Raw genomic sequence first — 16,265 nt, forward strand, 5'->3', positions numbered from 1 at the left:
GACATCCTCTCTGTGTTCCTGAGCCAGTGAAAGTGGGAGGCCCTCCTTCCTCAGCAACCAGCAGAGGAATGGGTCTAGGTGGAAATGGCTGAAAGGCAGATTTTTATCTCAGAATAAGAAGAGGCTTAAAATGAGCACAGCCCTACCTGAAGTTAGCGGCAAGAGCCCCACAGTGGGAGGCTGTCTGGCAAGGAGGTTGCAGAACCTGTATCAGATAGAAGGTTGAACTGGATGGCATCAGTCCATTCAAACACTCGGTGACCCTGTCCTTCAGCCCAGCAGTGAGCAGATGGATGGGGGTTTGTGGAACAGAGAAAGTAGAAAGGCATCCGTGAAGTCTCTGCCCTCTTCCTCTTCAGCCCCTTTCACTTTCACTGACTGATACATAATGGTCCTAAAACAGCTTTCAGAGGCTCCTACTACACCGAGGCTTCGGAGAGCGGCTTTGAAGTGCCCCCGCTCCCTCACCCTGGATGACACACATGGGGACTGTCACTGATTGGCACTAATGGTGTGCACACAGCCCTACTGGTCAGTCCTCATGTCTCCTTTGATTGTGGCCAAATAGACGAGTCTGCCCAGGCTCTGCCTGCCCTCCCAGCTAGTGCAGGCCTCGGGCTGCACCTGATTCTTTCCTTTCTCGGCTTCCCCTGCTCTTACCGGGACTTGTTTGGGGTTCCCAGGTCTTTAGGGCATCTCAGGAAATAGGCCATAGCAAATGGGGTACGTCATCTTTTGGGGGCCATAGGAAGCAGCTGTTTGTGGCATTACTGGTCCCCCTTCCCTTCATTCCCTGCCACTGGCTGCAATGGCATGGCCCTACTGGACGTCGCTCCATAGGATTTCTAGACAGCCAGTCCTGGGGCCTGCTGGCCAGGGCGAGCTAGGCCTCTGTCATGGCAGCTGGGCACATTGGTCTCTAGCTCAATTCATTATGACAAAGGCCTCTGTGGCACAAAGTGAACCAAGTAATCATCAATGTGGGCAGAGCCAGAGAAATAAGCCAGGATGGTGCCTGGCAGATCACCCTCCACAAACTCCTCACAGGAGCAGATGCTTCCAACATGACAGAGAGCTAGGGGGCATCACGTCTACTCAAATGGGCCTGTTGTTCTAGAAAATAGTTTCTGCTGAGCTAATCTGACCACCAAAATCATCCCTGAGGGGACTTCCAGTTCCAACATGGGACAGATAAGATAACCTGAAAATACTCCTGCTACAAACAGAAATGCTGGCTCAAGTAAAAATTCTTTTCAATGCAAAGCTAAATTTGCAGGAAGAGACAGACAACTGCCAGGAGCTGGAGAACTGAAAACCCAAGTGGTCAGCATGGGAACTGGCTGTGGCTGCTAGGGGTAGGAAGGGGTGTGCGTGGATTGTTGCCCTTGAGTGTGAATGTCCACGTAAGTGTGAGAAATAAGGCCCCATGCCCCATAGGAAGTTGAAAGTGGGACCTTGGGCATAAAGCTGGCACCTTGAAGGCTTCATCCTTCATAAAGAGGTAAGCTAGAAAAAGTTCCCCCGCTTTTGGGGGAAAAGTTTCTAGAGATGAGGGGAAACAGGTCCTGAGAAAATTTGCAACCATGCACAGGTTTGGGATTCAGATTTACACTGTGTCCAGGAACCCCTAGCCTGAGGAATTAGTGTAAAAATTAGCCCAGAGAGGGGTGCTTGCGTGGCTCAGTTGGTTCAGAGTCTGACTTTGACTCGGGTCATGATCTGATAGCTTGTGAGTTCAAGCCCCACATCGGGCTCTGTGCTGATGGCTCAGAGCCTGGAGCCTGCTTCAGATTCTGTGTCTCCCTCTCTCTCTCTGCCCCTCCCCCGATCATGTTCTGTCTGTCTCTCTCTCAAAAATAAATAAAAACATTAAAAAATTAAAAAAAAACTTAGCCCAAGGATAAAACACCCAGCAGAGTAAGAAAAAAAAAAAAATCTGTACATGCCCTTACTGAGCCACACAACACTCCCACAAGACCCTCATAAACATGAGCTCCAAAGATTAAACACACACACGTGCATGCACATGTGCGTGTGGAAACAGCCTGTCATAGTGGAGGCATAATGAGAGCATGGTCAGATTTTAAGAACTTCAGATAACAAATTATTGAATAAAGATTATACAACATATATGTTTTAAACAAAGACAAAAGTAGGAATCGATATGATAAAGGCTATCAAAATAGAGCACAGATTTTTTTTTTTTTAAGTGAAACCTGTGGGAATGAAAAACTGTAGTTCTAAAAGTTTAAATGACAGACTAGAAACAGCAAAAGAGAGAATTGCTGACCTGGATGTTTGATCTGAAGAAATTGCCCGGAATGTAGCATAGTGGGATGAAGAGAGAGAAGATTGAATGTGTGGATAAGAGACATGGTAGACAGCATGAGAAGTGCCAGGATACAGGTAATCACAGATTTGGAGGCGATCCCAAGGAGATCACTCTCTTAGTGAGCTCATCCAGCGTTCATAGCCAATTATCCATCTTATATATCTAGACTAGACTGCTCTCCTGAGCTCCAAACCTGTTAACGTGGCATCTCCATTTGAATGTCTGTTAAGACATCTACAAATCACCATGTTTAAAACTAAATGCCTAATTGTCCCCCAGATATGCCCCACCCAAAGTCTCCCTAATCTCAGCCCAATTGCTCAGGCTAAATCCTTAGTAGTTTTATACTTCTCTTCCCCCCAACACCCCATATCAAATCCGTCAAGAGATCCAATGGACTTTACCTTCCTACTACATTAAAAATTTGACCACTTCCTACTTCTACTGCCCCTGTTCTGACCTAAGCCATTGTCATCTCTTGCCTGGATATTGCAGCAACTTCCTATGTCCTTGCTTCCTCCTCTGCTCTTATATAGTCCATTTCCAGAACAGCTGCCTGGTTGATCCTTTTGAAATAGAAGTTAGACCACGAAACACATCTTTTCAAACGTCACATGGTTCCTGTTTCTCCCAGAGTGAAACCCAATTCCTCAAAGCAACTCGAAGGCCCTACATGATTTTGTCTCCTATGACTTCACTCTCTTCTCCCCCTTGCTCACTATGCTCCAGCCATGTGGGCCTCCTTACTGTTCTTCAGACATGCCTGGGAGCTCCTGCCTCAGGACCTTTGTACTTACTGGCTGTTTTCCTCTGCCTGAAATATTCTCCCAGATGTCCACATGGCTCACTCTCTCACTTCAAGTCTTTGCTTAAATGTCACCTTCTGTAGCAGATACTGCCATGCCTTGATCATAACCCCATGCACTTGCCATTCCTGCTAGTAGGTTCCCACTGAAAGCATCTGTAGCTTTCTACATAAAGTCTTTCTCAACCATAGGTACTTATTTGCTGCAAAGTGGGCCCAAATGCCAGAGAGTTAACACATTTAGGAGCAACTCAACCAGTGAGTTGGTAGATGAGCACCCATACCTCCTCTCCCTTGGTGGGACAACTCTGAGACAGGTTCTCCACTATTTCCTGGGACTCCCCAATAAAAGTACAAATTCACACACAGATGAATGGAACCAAAGGGGGAAAAAAGATGGTTGCTATGTATCATGGGATTTTTAGTGAAATAATATGATAAAATCATTAAAGTAATTAATGATAGAATTTTTAATGATCTATGTTATAAAAGTATAATGAAAAGGATAAGATTGGACCATTATAGCACCCAAGTTTCCTTCAGAAGTGCAGAGATTCAAGATAGGATAAAGAACTCCGGGTAGTTCTTCCATGTCCTCCACAATCTTTAACCTGGAGGGCTCAGACACCTCTGTTGTGTCCTTGGCATCATATGGAGGTACTAATCCACTCACCGCCCCTCACCCACGGCCCCTATCAGCTGGGCCTGGGGAGTCTCACTCTGGACTTGACTTTTTTTTTTTAATGTTTATTTTTGAGACAGAAAGAGACAGATCATGAGTCGGGGAGGGGAAGAGAGAGAGGGAGACACAGAATCCAAAGCAGGCTCCAGGTTCTGAGCCATCAGCACAGAGCCTGATGCAGGGCTCAAACTCATGAACTTCAAGATCATGACCTGAGCTGAAGTTGGACGCTCAACCTACTGAGCCACCCAGGCACCCCTGGACTTGACTCTTGATAGCAGGCTGCACGTATCTGAGGCAATACATTATAGGGGTAGAGCACAGGCTTTGGGCCAAGACATACAAGTTAAACTGGGACTCCATATCTTACCGGCATGGAACCTGGGTCAAGGTGTCCAATTTCCCAGCCTTTTTTCATGTGTAAAACAATGATTAATAATCCTGGCACCATGTATGTCTAGCGCACAGCTGGGCCTCAACCAAGTACAAAAGAAGGATATGAATGTGCCCAGCATTATGTCTGATAAATGGTGAACGTACAAACATACACCCCCCCCCCCAAACGTTGGGCTCCGTTTCCACTCCCCAAAATGGATTTTGAATTTGAAAAGGCAGCATTGAGACTGGCATTATCTTTCTTTAATTAACCCTGATTCTGATGGCCTTTAAAGACCAATCCAAAAGCTGACGGTAGAGAGAAGTAGTTGCTAAAAATATACCTGGTGTCATCGTGGGTGGTGTTACTGGAGGTCAGGCGTCTTGGGTTAGGGAAGTAGTAGTCCCACTGTATACCACGTCAGCCAGGCTGCACTTGGAACTTCACGTTGGGGGCTGGAGGCAGGGTTTTAGCTGGACCGACTGCCCAGTGGAGGGTGACCAGCATCACGAAGGGCTCTGAAAACACTGTCAAGTAAGGGATAGTCACAGAAATTAAAGATATTCAATCCGAGAAGTGAAGTCCAAAGAGGGCTGTGGGACAGGAGTGGGGGTAGTTGAATTTTCTGTCCCCTCAGGAGGAAATAACAAGATGAAGTTTCTAAACCCAGAATGGGTGGTCTTGGTGCAAACTGGGCCCCCAGTCCCTGGAGGATGCAAGCCGTGTCTGAGGAGCCCCAGTGAAGGTCCATGTGAAAGGAATCCTCAAACCAGGAAGCCAGGACTTTGAGGCCTCTGAGTTCCTTCTAAATTTAAATTCTGTGATTCTGTAAAAGCAGGTGTGAAAAAGCTAATTCACATATCCAATACATAGATACATTTATATTTGAATAAAAAAAGACTAAAATGTTGAAAGGTCAATGGTTGTTTCCGGATGAAACTAGAAGTGATGTTTTTCCCTTTTGAAATTTTAATTTATTAAATATGAATTGCTATTATTAACAAAAATGTCTAATTTATAAATAATATTTTAATAAAAACAATCTGTCTATGAGCAGATGACAGACACTTCTGCCAGCTCAGCTTTCCAACAATAAAGGGAGAGGCACCCTGTTTGCAGAAACGTATCCGCAAAGGCTAGAAGGAAAAAGGGGGTCTTACACATAGGGAAGGGGCTTCCCTCGAGGCCAGACACGACAGTGTGATTTGATGACTTAAGTGGCTTGTGAGAGATGGATTTCTGAACACAGGTGGGATTTTCCTGTTACAAGTTGCTTGAAGGACAATCTGTTCTAGCCAGAAAAGCTATAAAAGGCATTAGGAAGCTGGGGTTGTGTGTGTGTGTGTGTGTGTGTGTGTGTGTGTGTGTGTGTTTAGTAGACAAGTACTATTCTTAAACTTGGGGATGATTTACTATGGGCCGGTGCCCTGGCCTTCTGCAGAAAGTGGGCAAGTTGAGCGAGAGAACGTGTGGGGCCACGCATGTGGCCAGGTGTACGAGAAGGTAACATTGGATCTGAGAACTGCAAGTCCAGTTGCTGCCACTCAGCGTCTGGGACCTTGGGCACACTTCTCTGAGTCTCAGTCTCTACATCTGTAAAAAGGAGGCAGCAGCTATCACTGCCCTCTCCATTACAGGGACGCTAAAAGGATCATGGGAGATAAAGTCTATGAAGACTTCACAATGCCTAAAGCCTTCCATAAATATCTGTTATTATTCCTGTTCCCCCAGAATGGCAGAAAGCTGCATAAGGTAAGAATCCCTTCTGTTGGGGTGGTGGCCTTAGAAAAGAATGGGAGTTTTGACATCTAGGAAGAACATTAAAAAGCCCCAGAGCTACAGAAAAACGTGGTGGTGGCAGCAGCAATGGTGTCCAAAGCTAAGAAAGATTTTGGACCTGAGATGTGACTTTTCTCAAACCTGACACAAAACCAGGTCTTCTGCAGCACAAGCCTGGATGTTAGTGAGAGGAACATCTAATGGTATTTAGGTGTTTCCATTCCTTTAAATCTTTTCACCTAAATTTTGTTACCATCTGTTTGAGTATTCTAATATTAGTAAAGATGTATAATTAGCTCCTGGAACAGACCTCGTGGTCTTCTGCCAATGCCACTTTCTTGAAAAGCTCCAGAAGCAGAAAATGACTTAAGAGCCCTTCCCTTGATGGTCGGCAATCCTACAATTCTGGGGGCCTGTGATTCTAGGTCAATCCCACACACACAAAATAAAGCAAGCCAAGAATCCAAGGACAAAGAGGATGCAGATTAACTCAAACATTATTTTAAGATTAGACTCTAAATTGAAAAAGAAAAAACCTGTTACAAACATGCCAAAAAAAATTAGCCAATAAAGAAAAAGAGAAGTGCATTTCTTTGAGTTCGGATGCAGCTGTTCTTTTTTTTTTAAATGTTTGTTTGTTTGTTTGTTTGTTTAGAAAGTGAGGAAGGGGCAGAGAAAGAGGGAGTCAGAGATACTCAAGCAGGCTCCACTCTGTCAGCACAGATCCTGAGGTAGGGCTCAATACCATGAACCGTGAGACCTTGACCTGATCTGAAATCAAGAGTCAGGACACTTAACCAACTGAGCCACCCAGGTCCCCCATGACACAGCTGTTCTTATCCCTGGTTGCACATTATAATTATCTAGGGTGCTTTTATAAAATCCTGATGCCTAAGGCACATCCTAGACCAATTAAATCAGAGCCTCTGGGATCTGGGCGTCAGTATTTTTTAAAAGCCCCCAAGTGTTTCTAATGTGTACATTCAGTTGAGACTACCCTGGTAGAAGGAGTACTGGACATTTGTTTTTCACCTTTGGTATATTCCCTGATTAATATGGTGATAAATTTTTTGTTAATCTTAGCAATTGTTTAATATCATATACTGTCTTAGAAACAAGCATAGAAGCTTCTCTGCTGATTAACTTTCAATTCACAAACTTCCATAATTTCTGATTATAAAAAACCAAATACTCCAAGGGAATACCTGGGCACGTGTAGGTTGTATATGTGCACAGGTGACTCTGATTTGCAGTCAAGACTGAGAGACATTGTGACAGGTGTTCCATAAACATTGAAATAGATGGGTGTGTGGGGCACCTGGGTGGTTCAGTCGGTTAAGCATGTGACTCTTGGTTTTGACTCAGGTCATGATCTCACAGTTTCCATGAGTTTGAACCCTGTGTTGAGCTCTGTGCTGACAGTGCAGAGCCTGCTTGGGATTCGTGCTTTCCCTCTCTCTTTGACCCCTCCCCATTCGTGCTGTCCCTCTCTCTCAAAAAAAAAAAATAATAAATAATACTTAAAAAAATAGATGGGTGTGGGTGTATGGGTGGGTAGGTTGTTGGATGGGGACATATGAGGGATTCTCAATCTTGGTTCTACTGACATTTTAGGTCAATTATTTGTCGGGGGAGATCCTGTGTGTTGTAGGATGTTTATCAGCATCTCCGACCATTATCCACAAGATGCCAGAAACATCCCCCAGTTATACAGCCCAAAATGTCTTTAGACATTTCCAAATGTTCTCTGGGGACAGAACTGCCCTGGTTTAAGAATGACTGGCGGGGCGCCTGGGTGGCTCAGTCGGTTGGGCGTCCGACTTCGGCTCAGGTCACGATCTCACGGACCGTGGGTTCGAGCCCCGCGTCGGGCTCTGGGCTGATGGCTCGGAACCTGGAGCCTGCTTCCAGTTCTGTGTCTCCCTCTCTCTCTGCCCCTCCCCCGTTCATGCTCTGTCTCTCTCTGTCTCAAAAATAAATAAACGTTAAAAAAAAAAAAAAAGAATGACTGGAGTAGATTAATGGATGGATGGATGGATGGATGGATGGATGGATGGATGGGTGGAAAGATGGTTGGATAGGAGGAAGGGTTATATTCTCCTTTGAACTAGCTATAACATGTTAGCAGTGCCCTCATTAATTAAGGAGTTAGAAAAAATCTTTGACACATGTTCATTTTATATCTGTAGGATAATCATGATTACAACTTCTTTGAAAAATTCTCCTTTAACAGATAAATGGGCATTATTCTTCAGTGTTAGGAGAAAATCAGTTGGCTTATGGTTTCTGGAGGACTCTTAGGCAGTGTATTTCCAGAGCCTTAAAATATACATATTGGTACATACTATATACATTAGTACTTACATTTTGGATACAAATTTGGCAATACCTTAACACTTTTAATTGTGTATACCAGAGTTCTACTATAAACACATTTTGTTTAAATGCAGATTTTAATTATTATTTTATTTTAAAATTATTATACAATTATTTTAATTATACTATATAATAATAATTATTTTACTTTAGTAACCAAATTTCAAAAATTCAACATTTTAATACTTATGGACATTGGAATTTCCAAGCAGCTTTGGCTGCTCAACTGCTATGTGTACTTCGGAGATACTAAAAAGACATTCACATTGTTCAAAAAGGAACAACAGACCAAAAACAGAGTCCCTTGCCCCCACAGCAAACCAAGATGGAATTGCAGTTTCAGTGACTTCCAGGAAGGTGACCTTTAACCAGTTGATCTGGGATTACCTGGTCAGCACCAGTGAAGTCATCTGCATGAGAGACACCCTCCCCACCAAAGAAACCTTGTCTGAGAGGCACCTGAGTGGCTCAGTCAGTTAAGTGTCCGACTTGATTTTGGCTCACAACGTCATGGTTCATGAGATGGAGCCCTGCATTGGGCTCTGAGCTGACAGCACTGAGCCTGCTTGGGGTTCTCTCTCTCTCCCTCTCTCTCTCTCTCTCTGCCTGTCCCCAGCTTACACAGTCTCTGGCAAAATAAACAAATAAACTTAAAAGAAAGAAAGAAAAGAAACGTTGTCTGAGATAATCCACTCTTTGTTAGTAAACTTCTTTCCCAGCCCCTCTACAAAAGCCTCCCATTTTGCACAGCTCCTTTTGAATGCCTTTCTACTTGAATGGACTGCTGCTAATTCATGAATCAATGAAGAAAGCCAGTGAGATGCTCAGCTTTACTCAGATGAATTTTGTTATCCACAGCTTTCAGCAAAGGTGAGTGGAGGAGCCAGATTTATGTCCGCAGGTTCTGCAGTAAAGGGTTCAGCTGACAGTGATGTCCTCAAGTTACTAAAGTTTCCTTCTTCCCTAATAGTAATTGGGTAAAGATTTATCACCTCTTTGATTCCTGGACTTGAGACTAGGGTGAGGATACCATTTCTTTGAGGTAAACACACAAACTACAGAGTTTTTGCTCTACTTGAAGAGGATGCTTAGTGAATATTAGGTGTATCATTGCCACTTTTGCATTTTTTTTTCGTTTATTTAGAGAGAGAGAGAGAGACAGTGGGGGAGGGGAAGAGAGAGGGGGATAGAGAGAATCCCAAGCAGGATCCGTACTGTCAGCGCAGACCCCAACACAGGGCTCGAACTCAAGAACTGTGAGATCACGACCTGAGCTGAAGTCAAGAGTCGGACACTCAACAGATTGAGCCACCCAAGCACCCCCTATGTATTTTTATTTTTATTTTCTAAATTTTTTTTTGATTTTTTAAATTTATTTTTGAGACAGAAAGAGACAGAATGCGAGTGGGTTGGGGCAGAGAGAGAGGGAGGCACAGAATCCGAAGCAGGCTGCAGGCTCCGAGCTGTCAGCACAGAGCCCGACGTGGGGCTCGAACTCACGAGCCGTGAGATCATGACCTGAGCCGAAGTCGGACGCTCAACCGACTGACCCACCCAAGCGTCCCTACGTATTTTTATTTCTAATAGTGTCCCATCATACCATCCTTTGGCCTTGGATCTAGAACTGTGGCTATGGAGCAGTGTAACTTGTTTTTAAGGTAACAAGATACTCAGCTTCCATTGCATACACACCAATCTTAGCATCTTCCCAGGAGTGGGACCAGTGGAGGATCTCTACAGCTGGTTTCGCAGGAGACATACACTGGCACTCTCAAGATTGCTTCTGTTATGGGGCGCCTGGGTAGCTCAGTCGGTTGAGTGTCAGACTTCGACTCAGGTCATGATATCACAGCTTGTGAGTTCGAGCCCCGCATCGGGCTCTGTGCTGACAGCTCAGAGCCTGGAGCCTGCTTCCGATTCTGTGTCTCCCTCTCTCTCTCTGCCCCTCCCCCCGCTCATGCTCTGTATCTCTCTCTCTTTCAAAAGTAAATAAACATTAAAAATTAAAAAAAAAATTACTTCTGTTAAGTAGATACCTTCCAAAAGACTGCCTGGAAAGCTATTTATCAAATAAAGCTAAATTTGATAGACTTACTGCATTAAGAATGCCAACTTGACTAAGTCATAATTTCTCAGAAGGTGAGAGTCAGGGGAGGATAGTTATAGAGTGTTAGGGCCTAAACTAGGTGATTTTAAGGAGGCTCTTCCGAAGCAGGAAACTGATTAAGACTAGGCAGAGTTTATAACAACCATTTTGGATTGGTAGGCACAGTGAGGCAACAGTCTTTTTTTTTTTTTTTTAATTTAAATTCAAGTCAATTAACATACAGTGTAATATCAGTTTTAGGTGTAGAATTTAGTGATTCAACACTTACATACAACACCTGGTAAGGCAACAATCTTTAAGCAGGTCTTGAGTAAAATGCTAGTTTCAATAAGTAAGCTCTTCTTGTCAGTCCATAGTGTTCTGGGAGCAAGTATTTCTTGGAGCAAATAGCTAAGCTATTTTTGCTTGTTCTCCATATTATTTAATACAAGGACAGGAAAGTATGCCTGGTATTTTTTAATGCAGAGACAGGAAATTAAGTTGGTTTTAGTTCTCTTTATCAGGTTCCTGCAAACTACTTTGGTTGTAAGCCACCATTGGTTGCTAGTAAGTCCTACGCTGGTATTATTATTATTAAAAAAATAGTGACAAGTCTTCTTGTTGTTGAACTGAACACCTAACAGCTGCCGTTTCACCTTATTTGAGCAACTTGTATAAGCATGACAAGGCAGTTCCCAAATCTTTGACAGGTCAGGTAATATCTTTGCCCGAAGAAAAATGGTGAAAACAGCCCACTCTCTGCCTTCAACCAGCAATTCTGTTACATCCTGCTGTGCTGAAGGGACTGTCTTTTTTTATTATTAGTATTAAACATTTTTTTTTTTAACATTTATTTATTATTGAGAAAGAGACAGCATGAGCAGAGGAGGGGCAGAGAGAGGGAGACACAGAATCGGAAGCAGGCTCCAGGCTCTGAACTGTCAGTACAGAGCCTGACACGGGGCTCGAACCCATGAATGTTGAGATCATGACCTGAGCTGAAGTCAGACTCCCAACCGACTGAGCCACCCAGGCGCCCCTGAGGGGACTGTCTTGAACAAACATCTGAAGCATGTGAACAGAACTTTGTATGCTTGTGATTCCCAAAACACTCCTGGTTTTTGCCATGTGTGTCCCATCAAGCATTTACTTTACTGATCTTCCATCCCCTAAATACTTCACCAGACTCACTGTTGTTAGGCCCAGAAATCCCCTGATGACTATATTAGTGTTCTTTGCTGCTGTTATAAATTATCACAAACTTAGTAGTGTGAAACAATACAATTTTATTTAATACAAACAGTACAAATTTATTGTTTTACAGTTTGAGGTTTGACATGGGGCTAAAATCAAGGTGGCACTAGGGAAGAATCCATTTCCTTGCCTTTTTCAGATTCTGCGGGCTGCTTACATTCCTTGGCTCATGGTCCTGCTAACCTTAAAAATAAAACTGTCCGTTATCTTACCAGCAAAAATGAGTTTAAGAATAGCAGAGAAGCCAGAGCTGCGGTGGGCGGTGCAGATGAGCCACTGGCAGCGATGCTTTGTATTCCACATCACTGCCTAAGGTTATGTTAACCTGCATCGTAAAGGTTACAACAACTCTACGTTTACTAGTTGGTTTTACATGAAAAGTTTTCGTTTTTGAACAAATGGAGCTAAACACTGTAGAATCTTAAATTTATAGGACATAATTCCTTCCAACTTCAAAGCCATATCTCTGAAAATTCTTCCAGTGTCATGTCTCCCTTTGACTCTCCTTTTCTTCTCCCCCTTTTAAGGATGGTTGTTATAACATTGTCCCCGTCTGGATAATCCAGGATAATTTCTTTATTTTATTTTTAATGTTTATTTTTGAGAGAGAGAGAGAGAGAGAGAGAGAGAGAGAGAGAATGAGAATGAGTGGAGGAGGGGCAGAGAGAGAGGGGGACAGAGGATCCAAAGCAGGCTCCATGCTGACGGCAATGAGCCTGATATGGGGCTTAAACTCACAAGCCATGAGATCATGACCTGAGCCGAAGTCAGACACTTAACTGACTGAGGCACCCAAGTACCCTGGATAATTTCTTTATTTTAAAACCAGCTAATTAGAAAACTTGGTTCTAACTGCAACCTTAATTCACCTTTGCCATGTAACCTAACATATTCACAGGTTCCAGATATTAGGACTTAGGACATGGACATCTTTGGAGAGAGAAGCACTATTTTACCTACCACAGTCATCAAGTGAAGAAGGAGACTAGCTGGCTAGATGGACTTCCTGATGTCTGGGCCTACCATGTGATCACTGGTGACAAATTCAGGGAAGTCAGAAGTAATTATGAGGTAGGTATTTGGGTATTTGGTTAAACCCAAACTCAAATACCACATTTGTTTAAATGTTTATTTATTCTACAGAAGCACAGAGCATGAGCAGGGGAGGGGCAGAGAGGAGGAGACACAGAATCCAAAGCAGGCTCCAGGCTCTGAGCTGTCAGCACAGAGCCCAACGTGGGGCTCAAACCCACGGACCATGAGGTCATGACCTGAGCCAAAGTCGGACACCAAACTGACTGAGCCTCCCAGGCGCCCCTCAAATATCAGATTTTGGTATAATACAAAGGCTGAGACTGAACTGCAGTGCATTCCTAACACCCTTTGGTCCAGCAGTCCACATCTAGAAATTTACTCTACAAAATTACTCATATAACTGTGCAAATTTATACCAACAAGAATATATACTGCCACATGATTTGGATAAGAGGAAAACTGTAGACAATTGTCTGTCCATAGGGGGAAAGTTTGCGAAGTATACTATACCCTTATTCTGGAACATTTTGTGACTTACATAAAATGAGGTAAAATTATAATTATCGACTAGGAGAATAGATGTTCATGATCTATTGTAGTTTTTATAAAAGAGCAAGCTGTGGAACAAAATGCACAGTATGAAACCATTTTACCTTCTGTAAGTGTGTGTCTGTGTGTGTGCACAAATGTGTAGGAATGTCCAGAGAAAAAGGTCTAGAAGGATATATACCTGTTCGCAATAGAAACTGCTGAGTTATCTAGATTTTTGACGATGAGCATGCATCACTTTCATTTATCCCTGGACCCAGAAATTCTAATTTTGGGAATTTACTAAGGAAAACATCATGGTGATGAACAGAGATTTATCTACAAAGATAAATACCATTGTTTAAGAGTGAACAATCATTAGCACCCAAAATGAAGGGGGAATTGACTAAATGAGTTGTACATTTATACTTTGGAAGAGTATACAGCTGTTAAAAATAAGACAAACATGGCACAAAAACAGACACTCAGATCAATGGAACAGAATACAGAACCCAGAAATGGACCCACAAACATATGGCCAACAAATCTTTGACAAAGCAGGAAAGACTATCCAATGGAATAAAGACAGTCTCATCAGCAAGTGGTGCTGGGAAAACTGGACAGCGACATGCAGAAAAATGAACCTGGACCACTTTCTTGCACCATACACAAAAATTAACTCAAAATGGATGAAAGACCTAAATGTAAGACAGGAAGCCATCAAAATCCTCGAGGAGAAAGCAGGCAAAAACCTCTTTGACCTTGGCCACAGCAACTTCTTATTCAATACGTCTCCAGAGGCAAGGGAAACAAAAGCAAAAATGAACTATTGGGACCTCATCAAAATAAAAAGCTTCTGCACAGCTTAGGAAACAATCAGCAAAACTAAAAGGCAACCGACAGAATGGGAGAAGATATTTGCAAAGGACATATCAGATAAAGGGTTAGTATCCAAAATCTATAAATAACTTATCAAACTCAATACCCAATAAACAAATAATCCAGTGAATAAATGGTCAAAAGACATGAATAGACACTTCTCCAAAGAAGACATCCAGATAGCCAACTGAAACATGAAAAAATGCTCAACCTCACTCATCATCAGAGAAATATTACTCGGCAATCCAAAAGAATGAAATCTTGGGGCGCCTGGGTGGCGCAGTCGGTTAAGCGTCCGACTTCAGCCAGGTCACGATCTCGCGGTCCGTGAGTTCGAGCCCCGCGTCAGGCTCTGGGCTGATGGCTCGGAGCCTGGAGCCTGTTTCCGATTCTGTGTCTCCCTCTCTCTCTGCCCCTGCCCCGTTCATGCTTTGTCTCTCTCTGTCCCAAAAATAAATAAAAAACGTTGAAAAAAAAAATTAAAAAAAAAAAAAAACAAAAAAACAAAAGAATGAAATCTTGCCATTTGCAACTATGTGGATGGAACTATTATGCTAAGTGAAATTAGTCAGAGAAAGACAAATATCATATGAGTTCACTTATTTGAGGACTTTAAGACACAGAAGAAATGAACACAAGGGAAGGGACACAAAAATAATATAAAAACAGGGAGGGGGACAAAACATAAGAGACTCTTAAATACGGAGAACAAACAGAGGGTTCCTGGAGGGGTTGTGGGTGGGGGGATGGGCTAAATGGGTAAGGGGCATTAAGGAATCTACTCCTGAAATCACTGTTGCACTATATACTAACTTGGATATAAATTAAAAATAATAATAATAATAATAAATAAGATAAACAGGGGCACCTGAGTGGCTCAATCAGTTAAGCATCTGACTTTGGCTCAGGTCATAATCTCGCTGTTTCTGGGTTTGAGCCCCGTGTCAGGTTTTCTGCTGTCAGCAAGGAGCCGGCTTCAGATCCTCTGTTTTCCCTCTTTCTCTGCCCCTCCCATTTGTGTTCTCTCTCTCTCTTTCAAAAATAAATATTTTTAAAAAAATCAGATAAACAAATATACTATTAAATGAAAAAAATATATGTATAGTGTGTTCCATTTCTTTTTTTATTTTTTCAACGTTTTTTATTTATTTTTGGGACAGAGAGAGACAGAGCATGAACGGGGGAGGGGCAGAGAGAGAGGGAGACACAGAATCGGAAACAGGCTCCAGGCTCCGAGCCATCAGCCCAGAGCCTGACGCGGGGCTCGAACTCACGGACCGCGAGATCGTGACCTGGCTGAAGTCGGACGCTTAACCGACTGCGCCACCCAGGCGCCCCAAGTGTGTTCCATTTCAAATACACATACAAATAAATATTATTATGCAAATATCATCAGTATTTATTTCTGGGGTAATGTGTGATTTTTACTTTCTTCCAATGTTTTGGAAGAGAGGAATAGGAAGTAAATAAGTCAGAGGTGCGACTATTTCCTCACTTTTCTCCAGGTTGAACGTCAGAGGACAGTGTACATTAAGAAGCCACAGTTTGGGGGTTGGGTGAGAAATACCAGAGGAAGCAGCTGGTCCCAGGTTCTCTGGAACAGCCAGTTATAAAGCCTATAAAGCCTGTGCAGCACTCAGTAATCATGCTGAAAGTGTAGTGGTGACTGGTCTTTGCAGCTGGGGCTAACAGCAGGAGGGGTAGACCAGGCAAAAATCCCACAGTCCCAGATGTCCAAGTCTCCTGACTGGAGCAGAAAAGTACTTTCTTCCAGGCTTTCCCTGTGGGCTGAGCCGACCACAGGGCAGCATTAGGACGATATTAGGCTATCGTTACATGGCAGGTGAGGAGTATCCAAGGGTCATACATAACCAGCCTTAGACTAAGACTCCATTGTAAGAATCGGAATTTTTCTGATGATTCTTATGCTTTTTTACGGAGATCAATTTATCAACTGTCTTATGTTCAATTACTAAAGGAGGAAGGCAACACTGAAAACTAAATCACAGTTGCTACTTGAAGTTGATGGACTAGAAGGAAGCTACTCAGAAAGGCTGTGATTTTTTTTTTTTTTTTTTTTTTTTTAGTTAGATCATCCAGCCCCTGAACACACAGACTGGAGGTAGAAGTTCT

General features: G+C 43.0%; 2 long non-coding RNA genes across 6 annotated transcripts in view; both read right to left on the minus strand.

The window, feature by feature from the left end:
* The window catches only part of LOC131510249 (uncharacterized), an 84,269-nt gene that overhangs the window by 34,508 nt on the left and 33,496 nt on the right, over nt 1-16,265 (minus strand). For all 5 annotated transcript variants that reach the window (XR_009260957.1, XR_009260956.1, XR_009260959.1 and 2 more), the window contains exon 3: nt 4,539-4,722. This is a non-coding gene — a long non-coding RNA (uncharacterized LOC131510249). The remainder of the gene's footprint in view (nt 1-4,538; nt 4,723-16,265) is intronic.
* Nucleotides 3,589-3,870, minus strand: LOC131510252 (uncharacterized). The gene is made up of 2 exons (XR_009260963.1): nt 3,811-3,870; nt 3,589-3,777 (listed from the first exon to the last, which is right to left on the minus strand). It is a non-coding gene; the product is annotated as an uncharacterized LOC131510252 (long non-coding RNA).

The sequence above is a fragment of the Neofelis nebulosa genome, chromosome 4, assembly GCF_028018385.1.
Source record: "Neofelis nebulosa isolate mNeoNeb1 chromosome 4, mNeoNeb1.pri, whole genome shotgun sequence".
Lineage (NCBI taxonomy): Eukaryota > Metazoa > Chordata > Mammalia > Carnivora > Felidae > Neofelis > Neofelis nebulosa.